Here is a 22,933-nt window from a genome sequence, read left to right on the forward strand (position 1 = left end):
TGCCTCAGCCTCCCAAGTATTTGAGACCACAGGTGCATGCCACCAGGCCCACTTAATTTTTTTATTTTTTGTAGCAACAAGTTCTCACTATTTCACCTGGGCTAGTCTTGAACTCCTGGGCTCAAGCCATCTGCCTACCTCAGCCCCCAACAATGGTGGGATTACAGGTGTGAGCCCTGTGCCTGGCCAAGTCTTCATTCTTGAGTAAAATAACACAAAGAAACTGGGTGATCAGAGAAGGCCCTTCTGGGAGGTGATATGTAAGCAGAAAAGTCCAGAGTCCACCATGGGCAGGTGAGCTGGAAAAGCATACCAGGCGGATGGAGTGGGCCATGCAAAGGCCCTAGCACAAGGTCAGCATGGTCCAAGTGTGGCAAGAGAGGCAGAGTCATGTGGAGTACAAGCAGGGACACTGCATCGGCCTTGGAGGCCAGGGCAGGAGAACAGAGGGCGGACAGAGGGCTTTCAACAGTAACGCTGTCAAATGACTGACATCTTAAATTGCATTTACACCAGCTGCTGGGTACAGAACACAGAGAGGCAAGGGTGGCAGCTGGGAGACCAATGAGGAGGCTCCTGCAACCACTCAGACCAGGCAGTGTGCACAGGTTCAGGACTGAGGTGGGGACGCCAGCAGGGGGCGGCGAGAAGGAGCCGCCAGTGCAGAGAGACGGCTCCCTGGAATGGTCACTGTGCCTAATGTTACCGAGAGGACGAGTGAGATGGAGGCAGACAGGGTGACCAAATCTGGCCCCATGGAGGCCGTGGAGGACCTGGCAAGAGCAGTCGGTGGACAGAGGAGGACAGAGAACGGGAAGTGAGGAAAGAAAGGCTGCAAACAGAAGTGGAGAATGGGGCGGCGGCAGGAGGGGGATGAGACGCAGGAAGGCATGGTGGCTTTGCTTTTTGAGCTGGCAGGTCTTGAAGCACAGTTGCATGCCAAGAGGAGTGACCCCTGGAGAAGGCGAGAGTCGCACTGCAGGGGAGGTCACTGCAGAAGTACAGTCTCCGAGGAAGAGGGAGGGTGGATGCAAAGCCCTGGGATGGTTTGGCTGTTGATAGAGGAGAGGCATTGCCAGCTCCAACAAAGGAGGGGGAGGCAAGGCTTGGAGAGTACTCGCCAGAGCTCTCAACTCCCAGATACAGACTGGGCTCCTTCAGGGTCTCCTCTAGCACAATTTGACAGACAGCTACAGGTGGTTCGATCTTAACTAGGGTAGGGGCCCAACAGTGAGAACAACAGGGGGAGAGGGAGGCAGAGGGTTGAAGGTGCTTGGGGAGGTGTAATTATAATGAACACTAAACTAGGCAAGGAAGGAAGTGAGGACAAGCGGGTGACCAGTCAGGGAAAGGGGAAGGTCAGTAGATCTGACATCCTCGTACAGCCAGAGAGTCATCATCGGCATGTGAGGAAAACCCTCAACCTGAAAGGAATAACATCAACCAACAAGTGGAACCAAAATGAAATGAATGGAAAACAGGAACACAGAGAATAAGGAAAAAGATGGTTTAAAATCCTAAAAATCTCCTCAGAGAGGTATGATAAGATATTGCATCCATAAATGGAGGCACAATGCCTGAAAGTGCTTTTGCAACCTAAAAATAACTAAAAAAAAAAAAAGAAGAAAATGGGAAAAAGAGTCAAAGAAAACCTCTGAAAACAGATCAAAAAGACAAAGAGCTAGGTATTATAAAAACATAAGAAATGTAGAGGATCAATACAGAAAGCCAAACAGGCAACTAGGGGGATTTCTAGAAACCAGCAGTAGAGAATTTATATGAAAAAAATGTCAAAGAACTAATACTCTGTCTAGAACTGAAGGTCATGAGTCTCCAGAAATGGTGGGCCCACCAAGTATCTAGCCCAATGAATGGGAAAAACCCCACATCAACAGAAAATTTCAGAACACGAGAGATAGACAGAAAATTCATAAACCATCTAGAAAAATTGATGGGGTAGAGTGGGGGAAATGCAGAGTCTAGACCAAGTATCAGAAATCATCATGGCATTGGACCTTCAACAGCAATGTGGGAAGCTGGAAGACAATTGAATTATCTTTTCAAAATTCTTAACAGGATCCGTCCTGACGCCAGATGGCCCAAGTTCAAATCCTAGACTTGCCACTTAAGAGCTGTGATCACGGCCAAGGTACTTACCTCACTGGGTCTCAGTTTCTTCATCAATAAAATGGGCATAACAATAACCTCTATCACCTCTCTGATGTGAGGATGAATTAATCCATGTAAAGCAGTGAGGACAGTGCCTGGCACATGGTAAACATTTAAAGGTTCGCTCTTATTAAAATTTCCCAGTCACACTATCCATCAGCAATGAAACACCTTCAGACACACATATCTACTCACCTTTCTCACCAAGCCATTGCAGGATGCACTCCAGAAAATTATGGGGCTAAACCAAGAAAAAGGAAAATACAATGCAAAGGACATTTGCCTTTTTGGGGGGTGCCCAGCATCTGAACACACTTCTTCTACTGGGAAAATTACTCACCTTATAAGGCAAAACCCCCACTTCACCCAACACACACACACACTCACTGAAAATGTCAGACCCTGCAGATCCTCTGTCTCTGCTTAAATGTCACCCTATCCTGACTGCACTGTAACCCAGCAGGCCTCCATCTCCCTTCACTGCTTTCTCTCCACAGTCTGCATAACCTGTGCCATCATTTGGTAAACTTTATATTTAACTTGTTTACTTGATTACTGTGTCTTCCCCCGTCTCGAATGTTTAAGCTTTGTGAGTGCAGACATTTTTGCCTATTTGCTTATCTTCCCAGCATCTAGAAGAGTGCCTAACTCACAGCAGGTGCTCAACAAAAATTTAAGTTAAAAAAAACTTGCTTTCCAAGCCTCCTATGCAGCTAAGGTACAGGCACATGACCTAGGCTCTGCCCATGCAAAGCATCCACCCCAGACCGTGATTCCAGAGAGATAGCTCAGGTCCACTCTGGAACAGGTGACAACAGAGAAGTCAGCTACAGCCCCCACTGTAGCAGCAATGCAAGCTGTGCACCGGGGCCCAGCGGCATTTTCACTGGACAGCCCTGTGGTGGGATTTGGGATAAGGTTCTTGGCTATGCAGCTTTGCAAGCCTGGTTCTCTAGTCTTATAGAAAATTCTGAGAGCCACTCAGCATCGTTTTAATAAAATCTCTTCTCTGCCTAAATCAGTCAGTTTGTGATATACAGTAAACCAGCATCCAGGGGGCACAGGAGAGTTTTGAAGAGAAGCCTTGGGAGGTCAGCAGGGTGTGGATGCACCCCTCTAAACCAGTCTGCAGTGCTGGACAGATGGAACTGAGGGAACTTGATTCATTTGGACATTCAGGAAAGTATGATTCACAGGAATTTGACAGACTGATGGAGCATGGTGGCAAGGGGGGGAATGGTAACAGCCCCATATAATACATAAAATACAAAACTAAGCAAATGAAAAAAGAGGTCATATGTACCTCAGGAAAATAAAAAGTTGTACTAGAAAGGAAGAGTTCTGATGATGACTTGATTTGACAACCTGTTCCAAACATAACCACCATGCTGAAAAAGTAGACTCCAGAGAGTGCTACAGAAACAGCTTTACCATCCCCAGCCCACACCACTGCAACTGTCCTAAAACTCCATCTGCAGACTTGTTCCCCATCCCCACCCCCTACTCCTAGAAAGCCTGTGGAAGTCTGGAAGTTCCCTTAACTCTGCGGATCATTCCCAGATCATAAACAATCGCCAAGACTCTTTTTAGTCCCAAGAGCAGTCTCATCTTAGTAATTAAGATGTCCTGTCCAGATTAATAATCTCGAGTCTGACTTTTATGTATGATCAAACTTCTCCCCTCCCCTCGGGCCTGCCAAGGTCAATGTCTCAGACCCCTGACTCTGTCCACTGGAGCTCTTTGGACTTGGATGCTTAGTGCCCACCGTGTTACCCTGGGCCTCTTCTGTGGGGTCCTAGGGAGCTCCCCTGGTTGGCAGGCACCCTCATGCATCCCGTGGGACACTTCCAGCCTCTCACCTCTACCTGGCAAGAAGCTCTCTTGGGCAGGATCAGTTTGAAAATGACCACTGCCTGGGTGCTTTGAACACAGCCTGTGCCCCATCGTTGGCAGAAACAATGCAGCCGCCTCTCCTCATTCTGCCACGAAGCAGGGGCTCCAACCACAGTCTTTTGTGTTCTGTATTTCCAGGCATGGATCAAATGCACTCACTGCTCGGCTTCCAGGGCTGTGCCCAGTTCTCTGAGTGATCCTCTTAGAGCCCTTCTCTCTTAAGTTGAGGTAAGGAAAAAGCGTTCCCTCTCAGCCCACCTGTCATGGGGGGAAGAAAACGTCAGCTTCTCAACAATTCTCTCTGAAGAAATCCTCTCTGTGGGTTCTTCCACCTCAACCCTTTCACATCCTCAAAGCGTATGCCAGGTAAGGATCTCAAAATCAGAGTTTACACACCTGAAGTCCTGCTTTGGAATGTAGTGGCCAATGCCTACTGTTAAGATCCATTGTCTTAGGACGCAGCCAGACCCACAATGCCTACATTAAAACCCCATTACACGTAGTCCTAGTGGTGCATCGCTTTACCCAAAGAATTGTGATGCAACTGGGGCAGGAGGAAGGAGGAAGGGGTAGTGCAAATGAGTAAGATGGGGGTGGAGTGGGAGTTGAAGAAAACTAAACCCTCTGTGGAGAAAGGGGGATGCTCAGACACTGTTGGTGGGAATGTAGGACAGACATTATGGAAAACAGTATAAAGATTCCTCAAAAAATTAAAATTAGAGCTACCCTATGATCCAGCAATCCCACTGCTGTGCATACATCCAAAAGAAAGGAAATCAGTATATCAAAGGGATATCTGAGACCAGGCACCTTGGCTCATGCCTGTAATCCCAGCACTTTGGGAGGCTGGGGCAGGTGGATCACCCGAGGTCAAGAGTTCGAGACTAGCCTGGACAACATGGTGAAACCCCGTCTCTACTAAAAATACAAAAATTAGCCGGGCATGGTGGCACCTGCCTGTAATCCCAGCTACGCAGGAGTCTGAGGCAGGAGAATTGCTTGAATCCAGGAACCAGAGGTTGCGATGAGCCAAGATCATGCCACTGCACTCCAGCCTGGGCAACAGAGCAAGACTCTGTATCAAAAACAATAATAATAATAATAGTAAAAGGATACCATCAGCATGTTTATTATAGCACTATTCCCAATAGCCAAGAAGGAATCAACCTAAGTGTCCATCAATAGACAAATGGATAGAGAAAATGTGGTATAAATACACTATAGAATATTATTCAGCCATTAAGAAGAATGAAATCCTGTCATCTGCATCAACATGGATGGAACTGGAGGTCGTTGTGTTAAGTCAAACAAGCCAGACACAGAAAGAAAAATATCGTATGTTCCTCATACTCATATGTGAGAGCGAAAAACATTGTTCTCATGGAGGTAGAGGGTAGAATGGCAGTTACCAGAGGCTAGAAAGGCTGAGGGGAGGAAAAAAAGAAGAGAAGTTGGTTAATGGGTGCAAAAATAGGCAGAAGAATAAGATCTAGCATTTGGTAGTACAGTAAGGTGACTACAGTTAACAGTAATAGTACAAAATAGCTGGAGGAGAGGAACTGGAATGTTCCCAACATAAAAAAGGGTGAATGTTTGGGGTGATAGATGTCCCAATTGCCCCAATTCAATCACTACACATTGTATGCATGGATCAAAACACCACACATGCTCCAAAAATATGTACAACTATTATGTATCAATTTTAAAAAAGAAACAAACTAGTTTCTGAGCCTGGACAACACAGTGAAACTCCACTGCTACAAAACATACAACATTATCTGGGCATGGTAGCCTAAGTCTATAGTCCCAGCTACTCTAGAGGCTGAGGTGGGAGGATCACTTGAGCCCGGAAGGTCCAGGCTGCAGTGAGCCGATATCATGCCATTGCACTCCAGCCTGGGTGACAGAACAAGACCCCATCTCAAAAAAAAAAGTTCCTGGCACACAGTAAGTACTCAGTAAAAATATATTAAATGACTAAAAGGAAAACACAAAAATCACTTTTTTATAAAATACATTTTTATTTATAAATTTTTTATAAAATAAATAAAAATCATCTATTGAATGAAAGAAAAAAAAAAAGAGAACTAAATCCTCATCTATCATAATAGGAAGCCAGTAGACAGTAAGTATACTTGATCCAGGAACAGGAGCAGAAATCTTATTTAGGGTGGCCTAATCCCGGCTCCACCACTCACCAGCTGTGTAACCCTGGACTAGTTCCTTTCCTCCTCTACATTTATTTCTTCATCTGCAAATCGGGGAGAGTAACAGTAACTCCTTCCTAGGGCTGCTGGGAAAAGGAAAGGAATTATATTTGTAAGGCACCTGAAGCAAGCCTGGACCATAAACGCCACAGAAAGTTTAGCTTCCACTGTTTTTATTTTTGTAACTGAGATGTACAAAAGAAAATGCCAAAAAAAAAAATGACTGAGTTGAAGGCTGGGCTGTTGTGCTACCCAGGTCCACACACCTGGTGCCCCCTGGAGGTGGGCACCACAGCAGCCCTGGCCGAAGGCAGCTGCCTCTCCGGAGTGCCACAGTGGAGGAGGGGGCTCTCTCTAAAGCCTTATTTTATTAGGTGATTTTAAAAACTGTGTTTGGCATTATTTTGCTAAAAATAAAAGTTTATTTTTAGAATGTTAAGAAAACAAGCTCCCACAAATAGTAATAATAACAAACGATGGGACGTGGTGAATGACAAAAAGAAAGCAATGAAGGAAAAGACAAAAGAAAATCTTGGAAATATGACATAAAATTCCATTTTTTATTTCAAAATCATAAAAAGCTTATTAAGACAGCAGACTCATAAAAATATTAGTAACAAATATGATGAACAAAGGCATTAACATCCTTAATGACAGCACTTTAAAAATGCCAATTCTTGGCCAGGCTTGGTGGCTCACGCTTGTAATCCCAGCACTTTGGGAGGCCGAGGCAGGCGGATCACGAGGTCAGGAGATCGAGACCACGGTGAAACCCCGTCTCTACTAAAAATACAAAAAAATTAGCCGGGCGTGGTGGCGGGTGCCTGTGGTCCCAGCTACTCAGGAGGCTGAGGCAGGAGAATGGCGTGAACCCAGGAGGCGGAGCTTGCAGTGAGCCGAGATCGCGCCACTGCACTCCAGCCTGGGTGACAGAGCGAGACTCCATCTCAATAAAAAAAAAAAAAAAAAAGCCAATTCTTAAATTTTATAAGTAAAATATTCAGATGCCCAACATAAACATCAGTTTGCAAAAGAGGAGATAAGAACTCTGAAGCAACACACAATACCTGTTTGACTATACTAATAATCAAACAAACATATAATGAAACCAGATGTCAATTCCATCTTCAAATTAGGAAAATGTTGAAACACTGGTAAAGATACAGTTCCGTGAGACAGCAATGCCTGCAGTTGTGAAAATCAGTGTACCCTTCCCAAACAGCTATGTGGTAATATGTGTTAAATGTTACTACCCTGTAGCCTAGTAATTTCCACTTCTGGGAATCTACCCTACAAAAATAATCAGAAACGCAAATGAAGATTACTACATAAAGATATTCACTGCAGCATTAGCTTTACTGGGGGAAAGCTGAAAATTCTGAACTATTATGCACATGCAAGTAATATACATACACATTTGTTTATATTCACATAAACTTTCTCTGAAAGGCCAGACAAAAGAGAGAAGAGGAAGTCTCTCCCTAAAGACCCTTTTTGGGACTTCCAAATTTTGGACCATTTTAATGTATCATCTATTCAAAATACTTCAACAAATTTAATAAAACATAATATGCAGGCCAGGTGTGGTGCCTCACTCCTATAATCCCAACACTTTGGGAAGCCAAGGTGGGAGTATTGCTTGAACCCAGGAATTCAAGACCAGCCTTGGCAACATGGTAAAACCCTGTTTCTACAAAAAAATTAGCCAGGCGTGGTGGCGTGTGCCTGCATTCCCAGCTACTGGAAGGCTGAGGCGGGAAATCACCTGAGGCTGGGGAGGTGGAGGCTACAGTGAGCTGTGATTGGGCCACTGCACTCCACCCTGGGCAACAGTGAGACCCCGTCTCAAAAAAAAAAAAGAGTAGGCCAGGTGCAATGGCTCACACCTGTAATCCCAGCACCTTGGGAGGCCGAGGGGGGTGGATCACCTGAGGTCAGGAGTTCAAGACCAGCCTGGAAACCCCACCTCTACTCAGAATACAAAAATTAGCTGGGCATGGTGGCACATGCCTGTAATCCCAGCTACTCAGGAGGCTGAGGCGGGAGAATCACTTGAACCCGGGAGTCAGAGGCTACAGTGAGCCAAGATCGTGACACTGCACTCCAGCCTGGGTGACTGACAGTAAGACTCTGTCTCAAAAAAAAAAAAAAAAAAGTTTCTGAATCTTTACAAAGAGTGTTAATAACATAGAAAAGGTTTATTATGTTCAATGTTAAGTTTATTATTTATTTATTTACTTTTTTTTTTTTTTTTGAGATGGAGTCTCACTCTGTCACCCAGGCTGGAGTGCAACGGCTTGATCTCAGCTCACTGCAACCTCCACCTCCCATGTTCTTTAAGCGATTCTCCTGCCTCAGCCTCCCGAGTAGCTGGGATTACAGGTGCGTGCCACTATGCCCATCTAATTTTTGTATTTTTGGTAGAGACAGTGTTCACATGTTGACCAGGCTGGTCTCGAACTCCTGACCTCAGGTGATCCGTCTGCCTTGGCCTCCCAAAGTGCTGGGATTACAGGGGTGAGCCACCATGCCTGGCCTTAAATTTAAATGTAAGTAATAAGACTATATTCAGAATGATCTCAATTATATGAAACTATATTAATACACAGACAAGCATAGAAAAAAGACTGAAAAGAAACCTACCAAAATGTAAACAGTAGTCATTACTGGGGGTGAGATTCTGAGCAAGTATTATTTCCATCTTTCCATGTTTCTATAGTTTCCAAAGCTTCTACAGGAAGTATATAGTACTTACATGACTGGGAAAGAATAAAGAATATTAAATTAAATTACCTTTAAAGGGTCAGCCACTTCCCAGAGAAGGACTAGGAGTAAAAACTAAGTAATTTGTTAAAATTCAGGAACCTAGGAGAATAAATCAATATTCTGCTATTCCTGTTTAAGCTGCTGCTCAGGGCACTGTCAGCATGTTTTCCAGTTCCAGGGATGAGCTGGCTCTGGGCTACCCACTAAGGAACCAGCAGAAGCCACCCACCAGGTCCGGCCACTCAAATGCCACCTCTCATGGAAGACTGCCCTGATCTCTCTTGTCAGTGCTGTCTTACGAACACTCTGAGAATAGGACAGATCCTAGGACTCACCCATGTATCTCCAACAGGAGGCAGGCCTGGTAGCCAGCATGCCAGCCCCATCTCAACGCTTCTATGGCCATCTGCCCACCCTCTCAACTGGATGCTCTCCAAGGTAGAAGCCAAGGATGCTAGAGACTTTAGCATGTGACAAGAGTGTCAGGAAACAGGTGAGGAACAAATGAATACATTAAAGAATGATATTTTAGACTAACGCTGTCCAACAGAACTTTCTGTGACAGAGGAAATGCTCTATATTTGCACTTTCCAATATGGTAGCTACTAGCTAGCCATGTGTCTACTGAGCGCTTGAAATGTAGCTAGTATGACTGGGAAACTAAATTTTTAATTTTATTTAATTGTAATTCATCTAAATAGCCATAGTGTTCTTGTGGAAAAGCAAACATCACAAGGTAGTTTTAAGATTAAACAAGATGATCTTTTATTTTATTTTGAGAGATAGGTTCTTGCTCTGTCACCCAGGCTGGAATACAGTGGCTTGATTACAGTTCACTGCATCCTTGAACTCCCGGGCTCAAGTGATCCTCCCCCTCAGCCTCCCTAGTAGCTGAGACTACAGGTGCACACCACCAACCCAGCTAATTTTTAAATTTTAAAAGTAGAGACAGAGTATCACTATGGTACCCCAGCTGGTCTTGAACTCCTGGCTTCAAGCAATCCTCCTGTCTCAGCCTCACCAGTAGCTGGGACTACAGGTGCATGGCTGTTAAGATGATTCATTTTTAAAAAGATGATTGGTCCAGTGCCTAACAGTGCTCAATTGATCACTGTAGGATAATGAAAAAAAATAAGGAGGAGGAAGAGGAATAGGAGGCGAGTCCCCAACAGTGCCACCTGCTCAGCCAACATCAAGCAATGGGAATTTAGTTTTCTCCACCCCACCCCAGCAAATAGCTCTTCAGTATTCTGAGTGCATAGCAGCCAGAGCCATGGAGAGAGTGGGAATGGGAAGAGTGGGGAGGGAGAGGCATGAGGCTGGGACAGGAGACACCCTGCAGACTTGCTGAAAGAGGAAAGCTGTTGGCCTGTATTGCCTGAGACAATGAGTCGGTATTCACTCCAAGAAGAAAGCTTAAGCCACCAGAATTGGCAACAGGTACAAGAAAAGGGCTGCCCAAAGCAGTCCTCGAGCCCAGGATTTAACACTCTGTCTACCAGTGTCCTGTAGAGGGCTGGTCTGCAAACTCAAGTTCTGACCTGTCCTCTGAGTTCCCAATTGTTAGCCACCTAGAGAGCCCTTTTCCACCCTACCTCACTGATTCTCATGCTACCCTGGCCAGGGGAGTGAGCACCTATTTCCATTCTATAACTCAGCAGACCAAGGCTGGGTGAGATTGTCTGAGGTCATGAGGCTGAGACTGGCTGGAGAACTGGAGTCTGCCTAGGACAGACAGCAAATGATAAGGTGCTGATGCCACACAGAGGCCTGGAAACCCGGCCAGCCTGAAGGGGAAACCTGCAAACACCCACCCTCCAGGCTGCAAGCTCCGAGGAGGCAAGGGCTCCATCTGTTGGTTCTCCATGGTGTTCTAGGGCAGAACCCAACACTGGGAGCACAGCGGGCATCCGATAAATATGGATGAACCAACCAACCACTAGCCAAACACAGGTATAGCCATTCCAGTTTTCAGGCTAATTCTACATACTTCATCCCATCTGCCCCTAACAATTGGCCAGCCAGGGGTCATTCCCCCATTTTAAAATGGGGGACCGAGGCTCAAAAATTGAGAGCCACTCTGAGTTGCTGTACTGAAAATCTGCTTCGAGAACTTCCCAAGAAGCCCCGCCTTGACTGGAGAGGGGCAGATTCATCCTGCCAGGGTCCTGTGTTCTTTCTATTCTTTGCCCTATCCTCTGTCAGCAAGTCAGAGATGCGTTCATGACATACCCTGCTTCCAGGAAGCCCACAGTTTCATGGGGAAGGGAAAAATGAACGCAGGCATCTGGAACACCTGACTCTTCCATGAGAGATAAATGACAAACAGCAGTCAGACAACGAAGGAGGGACAGGTTAATTCTGGCTGGAGGAGGAAGTTTTTTGACTGTGATGAGTGGGTAACATTGGACCCAAGGCCTTGATGGAAGGTCCAATAGGTGGCAAGGTGTGGAGAAGGGGCAGGTGGGCCAGCAGTTAACACCCACCAGCTCTAGAACTCTGGGCACATCATTTAGCTTCTCCGGGCCTCAGCTTTCTCATCCGCAAAATAAGGATGTTAATACTCACTGCGCAAGGAGTGAACGTAGAAAGAATTAAATGGCCTCATGGGACGTCTACTCACAGCAGGACTCAACAGATGGAAGCCACTACATTACTGCAGGGCCAGGCAGGCATGGGGACGTGGGGAACAGGGTAGTCCTGGCATCTTAGGTTTTAAGAGGAAGAATCAAGGTAATTCCTCTGGATATTGGAGTCTGACAGCAACTCCCAGCCCAATAAACCAGGGAAGAGGTGGGGGTATGCCTCCAGACCCACTCCACAGACAGCCCTCATCCTACTGACACCACAGGCTGAGCAAGCATCTTGGACTGACCCAGGGCCAGGACCTGCCAGAGAGATGCACCGAGGCAGCCCACACCCTCCTCCCTCCCCAACCTCCCCCAGCCCTAGGGGAAACCACCATGCCCACCAGCCAGACCTGCGTCCTCCATCTCTGCAGCTCAAGCCTCAGCTTGACCCCAAAGTCCTTATTCTTGTAATTACACCAAAAAAGAATTAAAAAGCAGAGTCTGGGAATAAAGTACTACAGTGCAGAGAAGAAACAACATCAGACAGAGTCAGGCCTGGGACCTAGCCCAGCTCTCCACTCACAAAGACCAACAACCACAGCTCACCTCTGGGACACACCTGCTGTGCACTAGCCCCTGAGCTATGTGTTCTACAGACACTCCTCTTAATCCCCCTAGGAACCCATGAGACAGGAACTATCTCCACTTCTCAAATGAGGAAGACTGAGGCTCAGAGTTCAACGAACTTGCCTAAGGCCTAGCAGGTGATGTAGGCAGGATCCAAACTCAGTTCTGACTCTAAAAGCCATGTGGCCGCCTTTGCATAAGTAACACGGCCTCTCTGAACCTTAGTCTTCCCATCTACCCAAGGGGGGCATGAATGAATAATATGATTTCTGGAAAGCTTTACAGTTTACAAAGCCCAAAATGGTGCCCAGAGAAGGGCCATAAGACCAATACATCCCCCAGGGGCTCTAAGCCTGTCCTGGAGTGGAGATCTTGGGTGTGGACACCAATCACCACCCAGCAGGGTCACCAAGAGCTACCATCCTCTGGCTCCCAGCTCTCAATTCCAACATTTGGTCTAAGGTTCCTCTTCATCTTAAGAGAAATCTGGGTGAGACGTGTAGCAACCACTCGTAGCTGCTCTTTAAGCCACAAGATGAGATGCATGTCACAGTACTTGGGTCTTTGTCTAAAAGGGAGGATGAGCATGTGACAAAAAGCACCAATCCTGGCCAAGGGGCCAATGGCCAGTCACTGAAGGACAGTCATCAGGCCCCAAGCTCCTCCACCTGGCCCCTGGCCTGGCAGCTCCAAAGGCTTGCAACCAAAGAGCCTGCAAGCCCTGAAGCCAATCCTTCCCAGAGGGAGGGGAGAGGGAGGCCCAGCTGGGTGAGGAGACTCCCCCAGGGTCACTAGCAGTCAAGGGGAAGACCTTATTTTGAAGAGTCTCAAGACAGTGTTGGAAAGAGAACATGATGGTATCTGCATGTGAGAACTCATGTAGCATTTACTGGCATCTCAGCACCATAAGACAGGGCAAGAAAAAAAGAAAAGAATTTACTGGCATCTCACATGTGTTGAGAGCTTACCATATGTTCAACCTTGCAGGAAAAACAAGAACATCAAACACAGCTCCTCCTTTACAGGCTACATGCTCCTTGAGACTGGGCTGTACTTCATTCCCAAACTTCCTGGACACTCACTTGGAGCCAGCCCTGTGCTGGCCATACGGGGTTCAAGGATAATGACACTCTGCCCGTCTTCAAGGACGCATAAGTAAATAGGAAATTGCCACAGAGTATGAGCAGGGCTATGGCAAAAGGAAGGGTAATAAGAAAGGGAAGACTTCGAAGAGGAGGTGGCATTTGAGCTGGGTCTCAAAGAATCAGTAGGGTCAATCTGGTGGAATGGAAGGGAGGGAAAGCCCTTCCTAGAGGTTCTGTTTACCATTTACACGGTAGTCCTAATAATAATAATTATTATAATCCCAAGATTAATTGAGCATTTACCACGTGCCAGTCTGTTTTTTAAGCACTTATACATGTGTTAACACATTCCACCCTCACAACAGCCTTTGGAGATCATTACTATTATTATCCTCGTGTCACAGATAAGAAAATTGAGACCCAAAAACTCCCTAACTTGTACACAGAGCCAGGATTCAAACCTAGTGGCCTGGTTCCACACCCATGCCCTCAATCAGCACCCTATACACTTCTTAGAGATACAAACTTTGTGCCAGACTTTGTGCTGGACACAAGAACACAAAGATGAATCTTTGAATATTATCTATTTTCCCACTTGTTCCAAAAATGATTTAAGGAGGCACAAAGATGAATAAAAAGAAGCCCACAGATTATAAGAAAAGAAGGATAGGTAAAGAGTAAATTCCAGGTCTGAGGCTGCATAAGGAAAAGTCTGCTGCCACAAGCAGACATCAGCCAGAGATGGAACTGGCCCGGCACAAAGGCCTTGAATGCCAGATCAAAGGGCTCAGATTTTTCCCATTGGCCAGCTGGCTGTCAATCTACATGCCAAGTGTAATTTCACAGATCTTTAAAGCATGTACCAAGAACTATCTGTAGGACAAATTGATGTCTCTACAGATGTGTGTAGATGCTGTCATGGTGGATAAAGTACATATCTACTTAAAAGAGCTCTTGAAATTAGCAGTTACCTAAACCTCATTAGGTATATTCTGCTTCAAGAGATACTAAAAGTATAGATGCTGTCACGTGGACAGTGGAAAGATTTTTGTCCTTATATTTAGAACATTTGGATACTCCTGCTGTCAGGGATGGGAAGTAACACAGAGGTTTTAAGCGAGAAGTTCTAAGGACTTGAGGTCTGGGATTTTTGCTCCGCATCCATCTCCTCACCAAGGGCCCCTCCTCACCAAGCCGCTCGATCTGTTTGAAATCATCCGTTTGAAGGCCCAAAGAAGAGCCTGCCCCAGCGAGAAGCCCTAGCACAGAGATATTCTCACAAAGAGCGCTCCATAAGTACAAATGACTGTTTGATCAATCATTTGGCCTCAGCGTGGGATTTGGTTAGAATTAAAGCCATCTGGCTGGGGCGGGGGCGGTGGGGGGGATCGGAGGGAGGAGACAAGCAGGCGGGAAAAAGACCCACCCCCCTCCCCCAAAAAGCATTGTTAAACTATAACGGGGAAAAACAGTAAAGTTCCTGCTGTTATTTCAGCCTAAGCCACTTAATCCATCAGCACATAAAGCAACTTATTTTATGACCCTTTCCCTTTAAAAAATAAATCAGAAGACGATGCCTTGAATTCAGATATCTCTGAAGCACACTACTCATCCCTCCCAGTGAAATATCCCGTTTCATAAACCTTCTTCGAGATACTTGAAACCGCAGATCACTAAATGCCTTGCTTTAGGCATCTGACATTCCAGAGAATTAATATTTAAACTTATTATAGGAAAAAAGAATTGAGTTTTGGGTGAAGCATGAAACATTTAATAGTGTCTCCAAATCAGAAACCCTATTTTGTTTCGCGCTGGAAATGCCACGATATTACCTGGGCTTTGCACTCAAATAAGATAAAATGCAAAGGCAGTCTTGAGATTAAACACACAATTATAGCCGTTTTCTCCAGAGAGATGAGGAGTGAGACAGGTTTGCGGAGTGGAAGTGATTGAGTTTCATTTTTACGATACGCTTAAAATTATATGATCATTCTCTGCCTTGAGGGTTGGACTTGAGACTGCTGAAGCTACTTAACCACCAAAAACGGTGTCAAAATCAGCGACTCCTCGGAGGCCTCTTCTCCGGCTCTTTAAACCGTCGTCTTGGAACGGGCCCACTGACGAGCAAAAACCTCCGTAACTTTCTCTGCTCGCTAGGACAAAAGTATTCAGTGGTTTAGGATAAAAATTAAGCTCCAATTGACACAGTGGATCCTGGCAGCCTCTGCCGGCACGTGTAATTTATTTACAGGGTTGGAAAGTCGGCAAAATACATCATCAACTCTTACACAAACTTCTACTAGGTATTAAATACCCAACTCTCTGAGAAGTAATTCATATAGTCCAGCAGCGTTCCAAAATAAACCCAATCTCCAGCCCTCCGGAGAGCTTAAAACATCAAATGGGATCTGTATTTTTCAAGTCAGGTTTATAGTACTCCCTGGTTTCTTGCTAAAGCCTGATTTCTAGCAAACCTGTTATTTGAAAACAAAGGTAACATCTAAAAGAGTAATCTGGTTGCTAAAAAGACACAAATAGGAACAGGCTGGGGTGTATGGCAGGCAGGGCCATCCCTCGTACTTCATTCGCTCCCCTTCAGACACAGCGGCACGTCGGAAGGCAAAAGCGCCTCGGACCAGAACGGCTCCTGCAAGTCTATCTTCAGACTCAGTATGACTCCCTGAGAACGTACACATTCTCATGAACGCACGTGCAAGGCCACAGATGCAACCAGCCGTGGGACCTTTACCTTCAACAGGGGGTCATCTAGCTCATTCATCATTTGACACAAAAGACCCATTTCTCACAAGCAAACTCTCAAGTTCACTCTGACCCCCAGCCTGTTCTCCCTCCCAAGCCCTACTTCATCCCACCAAGTGTTTAACAAGAAATAATTGTTTAATAGATCCCTGAGCCAAAATGCTCGGGGAAGCACGTATTCTACAACCAGGCATGGTGGGGATCTTGAGGAATTCTCGTCCGACAGACGTCTCTGAAAGCCACAGAGAGGAGACTACAACCGGGGCCTTGGCGAGGAATCTCCCGATATGGCAAGAAAGACTCAGACGGGGACTACTACCTTCAATAACCAGTCAGGACAGTAGTTGCCACTGCTTCTGAGAAACTGTCCCTCCTAGGGGCCCCCTCCATAGCCTCAGAGAGTCTTTTTCCAGACCCCAGATTCCTGAGGATCCTGAGTCACTGGGAACATTCTCCTTTCCCTAGTTCTGCAGGGGGAGAGGAGCGGTGCCCTACGGAGGCAGTGTCCCCTGTAAGTCACACCTCAGCCTGTTGGCTGAGACTGAGAAAGGGGTGCTCTGGGATGTGGCTGTCTGGGCCCCCTGCAGCCTCCTGCTGCCTTCCTTCGGGCTTGGGGGACACGCAGCTCTCTAGAGCCACCTCCTCTCCTTCCCAGCCACCTGGGTTTAAGAAGCTGGTCCTGGAGAGTGGTGTATTTTCAGAGGAAAGTACTGGCTCTGCTGTCAGACAGACCTGGGTTCAACTTCCAGGCTCTGCTGCTTACTACATGCACAACCTTGGACAAATCACTTTGCCTTTCCAAGCCTCAGTACCCCCATCTTTAAAATTAAAACAGTGCCTCCTTTCCTCCTAGGGCTGTTGGGCATAATTAAATGTGATCACGTCTCTAAAGCATCTCACCTGGCACAGAACAGCTGCTCACTAAAGGTTAGTTGACCTCCCTCTTCCCCATTCCTTCTGTGTTCATCTTTAGCAGTCGAGAGTATAAGCTGGTCTGAGACAAAAGTGGCCTCTTCCTACACCCCAGATCCTTCCAAACCTTCCCAGCCCAGTTAGTGTGGAAACCTGGAGTATCAGCAGGCAGGGACTATGGATCATCCAACTGAACTGCTCCCCATTTTACAGATGGGAAAAACAAGGCTCAAAGCACAGGGCATGGCCCACTTGCAAAGATGCTACACAATGGCTCATGTGTTAGCTCCAGGCAGGCCCAACCATAACCACCAAATAAATTCAGGCCATCCAGGACATGCGTTATTCAGTTAACGGACTAAAGGTCTCTTCTCAGCGCATCTGACTCAAATGCTAACTTTAAAAACAGCTCGTAATGCTAACACAATCTGCCTCGATCCACCGGAAACCTACTGAAGGAATAATCCTTTGGAGTTTAAGGGGGAAAAGGGAAAAAGAAGAAAACAGATACTTCAAGTCACTTTCAACTCTGAGACCACTGGGTTGGGGTTGTATTCTCTCCACCCTCTACCCAGCCCAGCCTTCTGCTTTCTTTCAGTTTCTTACAAATATGGCTTTGGGAGACCAAAGTAGCCAGAAAACTACTTTTTCCCCCTCTTTTCTGCTTTCCTTACTCAGTAACTCAGCTGTCAGTCCCCGGACTTTGCTTCCAATGCTGAAAGCTTTTTTTTTTTTTTTCGTTGTAAACTATTAATTTGGGCAGCAGCTGTTGATAAACAAGAAGTCCATTTTTAAACTGTTAGAATCATTAGCACAGTGAAGGCGAACAGCACAAATATTTCAGGAGTTTGGTCTTTTTTCCTGGCCCTGGTATTACAGCTGTGCTTTTTGCAGTCCAAGTTTTCAAAGCCCACTGCAAACTTTGTTTCATTTCTTCTCCCCCTTGAACTGAATGTCTTTGTTTCTTTAAATATAAAAATAAACTACCCCCTACCAAAAGAAGCCACACAATTCTCTAGGTCCAAAGTAATTGCAACTAAAATCTATATTAAAAAAAATTAACAAACCACACATTATAATTTAACTTTGAATATAACCGTATATGTAAGGTGAGGTTGCTGAAATACTACCATATCGTGTTGAAAACAGAGAATTATTTTCCAAGACAATTGAGAGAAGGAAGGGAAATTATCCTCAGCGATAGTCACTGGTCAACTTCCCAATAAAGTTTATTTGTTTGTTGTTTTTTCCCCTAATCCTATCCAAAACAGATTGAAAACCCTGTCCCAAACTTTAGTTTCTCCCCTCTTCCAGGATGCTGGCCAAACTCTACAAAATAAAACCGAAGAAAATGATGATAATTATGCAACATTCAGAACAAAGAACATAAGAATATATTTTTTTAAGTGATTCATTGTGCACTTATGCCTGTAATGGGATTTTAACGCACTGTGAAAATAAGTGTGCTGGCTCACTAAGCTTCTCACGCAAACGAAACGCAGGGAGATGAGTAACTCTGAGATGGGGTTCGTTTTGTTTTTTGTTTTTTGTTTTTCAGAAAAAGAAGGATGAAGAAAAATCATAGCATATAAAGAAATTTACATTTTTAAATCACAGATGGAGCAACATAGACTATCGATGTGACTCCACAGCTCTGAAGCTCTGCAGACCTCAGTCCAGCTAAGCACGCTACAGGTAAACTACTCAGAAACAAATAAGCCTAAATTAAATTACGATCTCACGTGATGGTCCCCTTGCCATTTTGCCCACAAAGTCCTAGATTCTAGAAAGCTTGAGAGGCAGGAAGCGAAGAGGAATTCTAGCCGCCTGAGATTCTTAGGGAATCTTTGGGAATTATATTTCCGCTACATGTCTATAAAAGATTTGTCAGATACATAACTCTTATGACTGTAGACGCAACATGTTCCTATCTCATTTTTTACCCACACACATACTTGTTTCTCTTTGTCTCACTGAGCCTGACATTTGGCCAGCAGGTTTTTCTCCCCCTTATTTGAAACTTCATGCACTGAAAAAATTTGGATCTGATTATTTCCGGATCGCAGGACCAGCACTTTAAAATGGATGAAATGCAAGCAAATTGCCCACCGGAGCCGGAGGGGGGAAATGCTTTAAAAGTCACTCATACCTTTCTATTAGGGATACACTAGCCTTTCCAAGGCCTCCCCAGAACATCACAGGAGCTTCTTACTCAGATGAAGAAATTCGACCCGGTGGTACCACCAAAACAGCATGACTTACTGTCCACCGCCCCCACTCCCTGAGTCCATGCACACAAACTACAATTCCCTTTTTTTTTTTCAAGTTACAGGACTGACTGCTTTTTGGCATTTACAGCCACGATGGCTGTTTTTATAACGGCGGGGTTCACATTTGTCGTGATCAACCTCCTTTTTATTGCAAGGATGCATCCAGTCTCAGTACACAGTGAAAGGGCCCAGTGAGTCACTGTAAATTAAATAGTGACCTCATTATCTGGTTTGGTGTGGGAACAGCAACTCTGGACAAATGGAATCATGTGCTAAACTACAAAGTTTTCTAACTATGGCATAGATACTAGTTACCAATTCCCAAAGATGTGAGACAGTAGAAATACCAAAAGCAAAAGACATTTTAAAATTCTCTGGGAACGTTCGGAAGGCCTTCGTGTGAATGCCAGCTCTCGGCCGCCAACACACACATGTAGAAGGTACAAGTTGTGGAACCAGAATCAAATATTTGCAGCTGGAAGCTTGGAAACTGCCACCTACTGTCTGCAGCTTTGAGCAAATCCCTGAACCTTAATGTCTGCATCTATAAAATGGGAATCACATTAATAACAGCCAGTATCTGCCCAGCACTTTACAGACTTCTACATCTGCTCCCTCACAAGAGCCCCCAAGGCAGGCAGAGCCCAGCTGGCGTGAGGGCAGACAAGAGGATGTGTGGGAACACACTCTGAACACTGTAAAGCACCGTGCACAGAGAACAAGCGTCATCAGGCCATCACCACAAAGCTGTCCGCCTGCATGAAGCCCAGATGTTTACCTTCTTTCCTTGTCAGGACTTATAAAAGCAGAGTGTCGGGTGTTTAATAATAGGAAAGAAAAATGCAGCATCTGGCAATTTGGCTTTTCCAGCTGTTTGGAATCTGGATAAACGGGACTCTGCCATAAACAGATCATGATTCTTATTGTAAATGATGACAATGTTAGTCCATGATGTCACACCATCCCAGTGCCTCCCGATTCCAGATCAAATACACAGGCCCTAAACATTTACGGATAAACTACTAGATTCAAGAACCCACTCTGGGCCGGGTGCGGTGGCTCACGCTTGTAATCCCAGCACTTTGGGAGGCCGAGGTGGGCGGATCACGAGTTCAGGAGATCAAGACCATGGTGAAACCCCGTCTCTACTAAAAATACAAAAAAATTAGCCGGGCGTGGTGGCAGGCGCCTGTAGTCCCAGCTACTCGGAGAGGCTGAGGCAGGAGAATGGTGTGAACCCGGGAGGCGGAGCTTGCAGTGAGCCAAGATCGTGCCACTGCACTCCAGCCTGGGCGACAGAGCGAGACTCCATCTCAAAAAAAAAAAAAAGAACCCACTCTCTTCCTCTGCTTAGGGACTATCTGAAGCAGGCGGCAGCACCTGAAACCTGACCCTAGGCTGAGCCATACTGTCTTTTCTCTGGTCACTGGGCAGCGGTGGCCACAAAAGACCCGAAGCTTGGCACCTCTCAGCCTCCCCTGGCTAGCACACCACAGTTAGCACCCTTCACATTCAGCATTTTAAAAATGTAACCTTTCTTCCTTCTCACTCTGTCCCCTTTATCTCAAGTGTCACTGACCCTTGCATGGGCCCTGCACGAATTAATAAAAGTGCCTCCTTCTACCTTTTTAGCTTATAAGGCATTCTTACAACTCTTGTTTTATTTACCCTGCAAGGTAGGCATCATTACCTCTCATGCAAATGAAAACCCAGAGGTTGTGAATGTGAAACACGTTACAGTAGGAATCCTAAAAATAACCAGGCACTGAGGTGGCCCTTGCACACTCTTTATCACTAATGACCTCATCAGTCTTGCGAATTAAGTCTCAGGGTAAATTTACAAACGAAGGAACCAAGGGCTCAGAAGAGCGAAATCGCTTCCCCCAAGTGCCACAGATCATAGATGGTGTGGTCTCACAATTCCCAGCACAGTCAATACGTATTTTTCAATTGGTATTTCTGTCTGTTTCCAATAAGCCTGAGAACTTGGAGCTAGACACCAAATATTCAAAGGGTTACATGGTCTGGGACTATTTCGGTGGGAGTAGGGGCAGCAAGAAGGTGCCGTTTCCTTGCAGCATTTTTAAGGACGCCGAAGAACTGGGGGAAAGCTGGTTTTGTCTCGGGCCACTTGGTGGCTGCACTGTGAGGAAAAGCTTGCCTACAGCAACGCAGAGGCCAGCAGGAAAACCTCTCCAAGCCCAGGACCCTGAGCCTTCCCTTTCTCCCTAGGCCAGGTTAGGCCAGAGCTGTGGCTTCCCTAACCCCTGCCCTACACATACCAAACGCTTTCCCACCTTCAGGCTTCAGTTTCCTCACCCTTCAAATGAGTGGGATACATCCCACCACACCAGCCTCACTGGGAGGCTATGAAGAAAAGTTGTGAAACCTCTTAGAAAAAAGCTTCACCAGAGAGACCAGCTTAAGGTACAAAGAAAGAGGCTCTTCCTCCCATCCCTTTATTCTCCTTTGCCCTTTCCAAATGGAATCCTGACTTAAAGATCTTTTATTTTGGACATGTTTGGGGGTGTGCATAAAAATAACTGGGGTTAGGGGGAATGGAAGTAGGAAGATTGTACACAAAGCCCCCAGATGAAGGGTCTTACCATAGCGTGGAACAAAGATTATGTTCGGGAGAGCTGTTTGCTAGGTCTGCAGAGAACTCGCTCTTCAGAGGACAGCCATGACTTTTTTAAACACAGAACGTTGCAGGAGGGTATCTATTTAAGGGAGGATCGTGTATGGAGCGGGGCAAGCCAGGGAGCTCCCGGCAGCAAACATTACTCATGTCTCGTTGCGCAGCGCTCCTCTCTGGTAAAAGAGACTCATATGTGTGTATTCCAGCAATAACACTCAGCAGGCATTTCCCGCCCCTCCCCACTATATCTGTCCTTCTAAAATATTATCTCTATCCCTTGAAAAAGGCTGGCATCTAAAACAAGGAGAAATAGTTCTCTCTTACAGAGTCAAGTGTTTTCTTCAAAAAAGTAAAAATCTACTTATGTTTATTTCATTTTACTAATTCCTCAATCAGGGAGTTGGGTGTTTTTGATCCACAAGGAGCTCTCAGCTCTAAAAGCAGGCTGCCTACCTCTTCTGAGTTGTGGGGCTGATGCTACGAAGTGATGCCTATAACCGTAAAACCCAAACTTTTTGTCTTCCTTGAGAATCATCTGGAATGAGAACCAAGAGGTTCCAAATGCAGATATAGTCAAACCCCAAAGCCTTGGTTTCCCCTAAGGGAAAAAAAAGGAGGAGGACGAGGACACAGCATCTTAACAATTTCTCCAATTCCTGGTTAATTATCTGTCAGCATGAAACTCATAAATAATGACTCAATAATAATTAACTGTGATGAGAAGAGCATGTTCCTGAAAATCCCAGCCCCATCTCTGACTTTGGGCCCATAAGCCATACTCCACCCTCCCGTGGCCAGCCTCACTGGGGGACGAAGGGACTTGCCAAGGAGCTTGTGACCCAAGACTAGGCTGCCGAAGCACCAAGTACAGAAAAGCCATGTTTAAGTGAGGATATGACCAGGCTGGATTGCTGATGCAGGAAATTTTCCATCAGGAATCCAGAAATCATCTGGTTTAATTAAGTCCTCACTTGAGAGATGGGGAAACTGAGGTCCCAAAAGGAGAGGGCTCTTGCTAAAGGCCTCTGGGTTTTGT

The 22,933-nt window shown here is 45.7% G+C and overlaps 1 protein-coding gene across 5 annotated transcripts in view; it reads right to left on the reverse strand.

The window, feature by feature from the left end:
• GLIS1 (GLIS family zinc finger 1) overlaps positions 1-22,933 on the reverse strand; it is a 237,084-nt gene that overhangs the window by 212,396 nt on the left and 1,755 nt on the right. The window lies entirely within an intron of this gene.

Source organism: Symphalangus syndactylus, chromosome 19 (genome assembly GCF_028878055.3).
Source record: "Symphalangus syndactylus isolate Jambi chromosome 19, NHGRI_mSymSyn1-v2.1_pri, whole genome shotgun sequence".
NCBI classification, from domain to species: Eukaryota; Metazoa; Chordata; class Mammalia; order Primates; family Hylobatidae; genus Symphalangus; species Symphalangus syndactylus.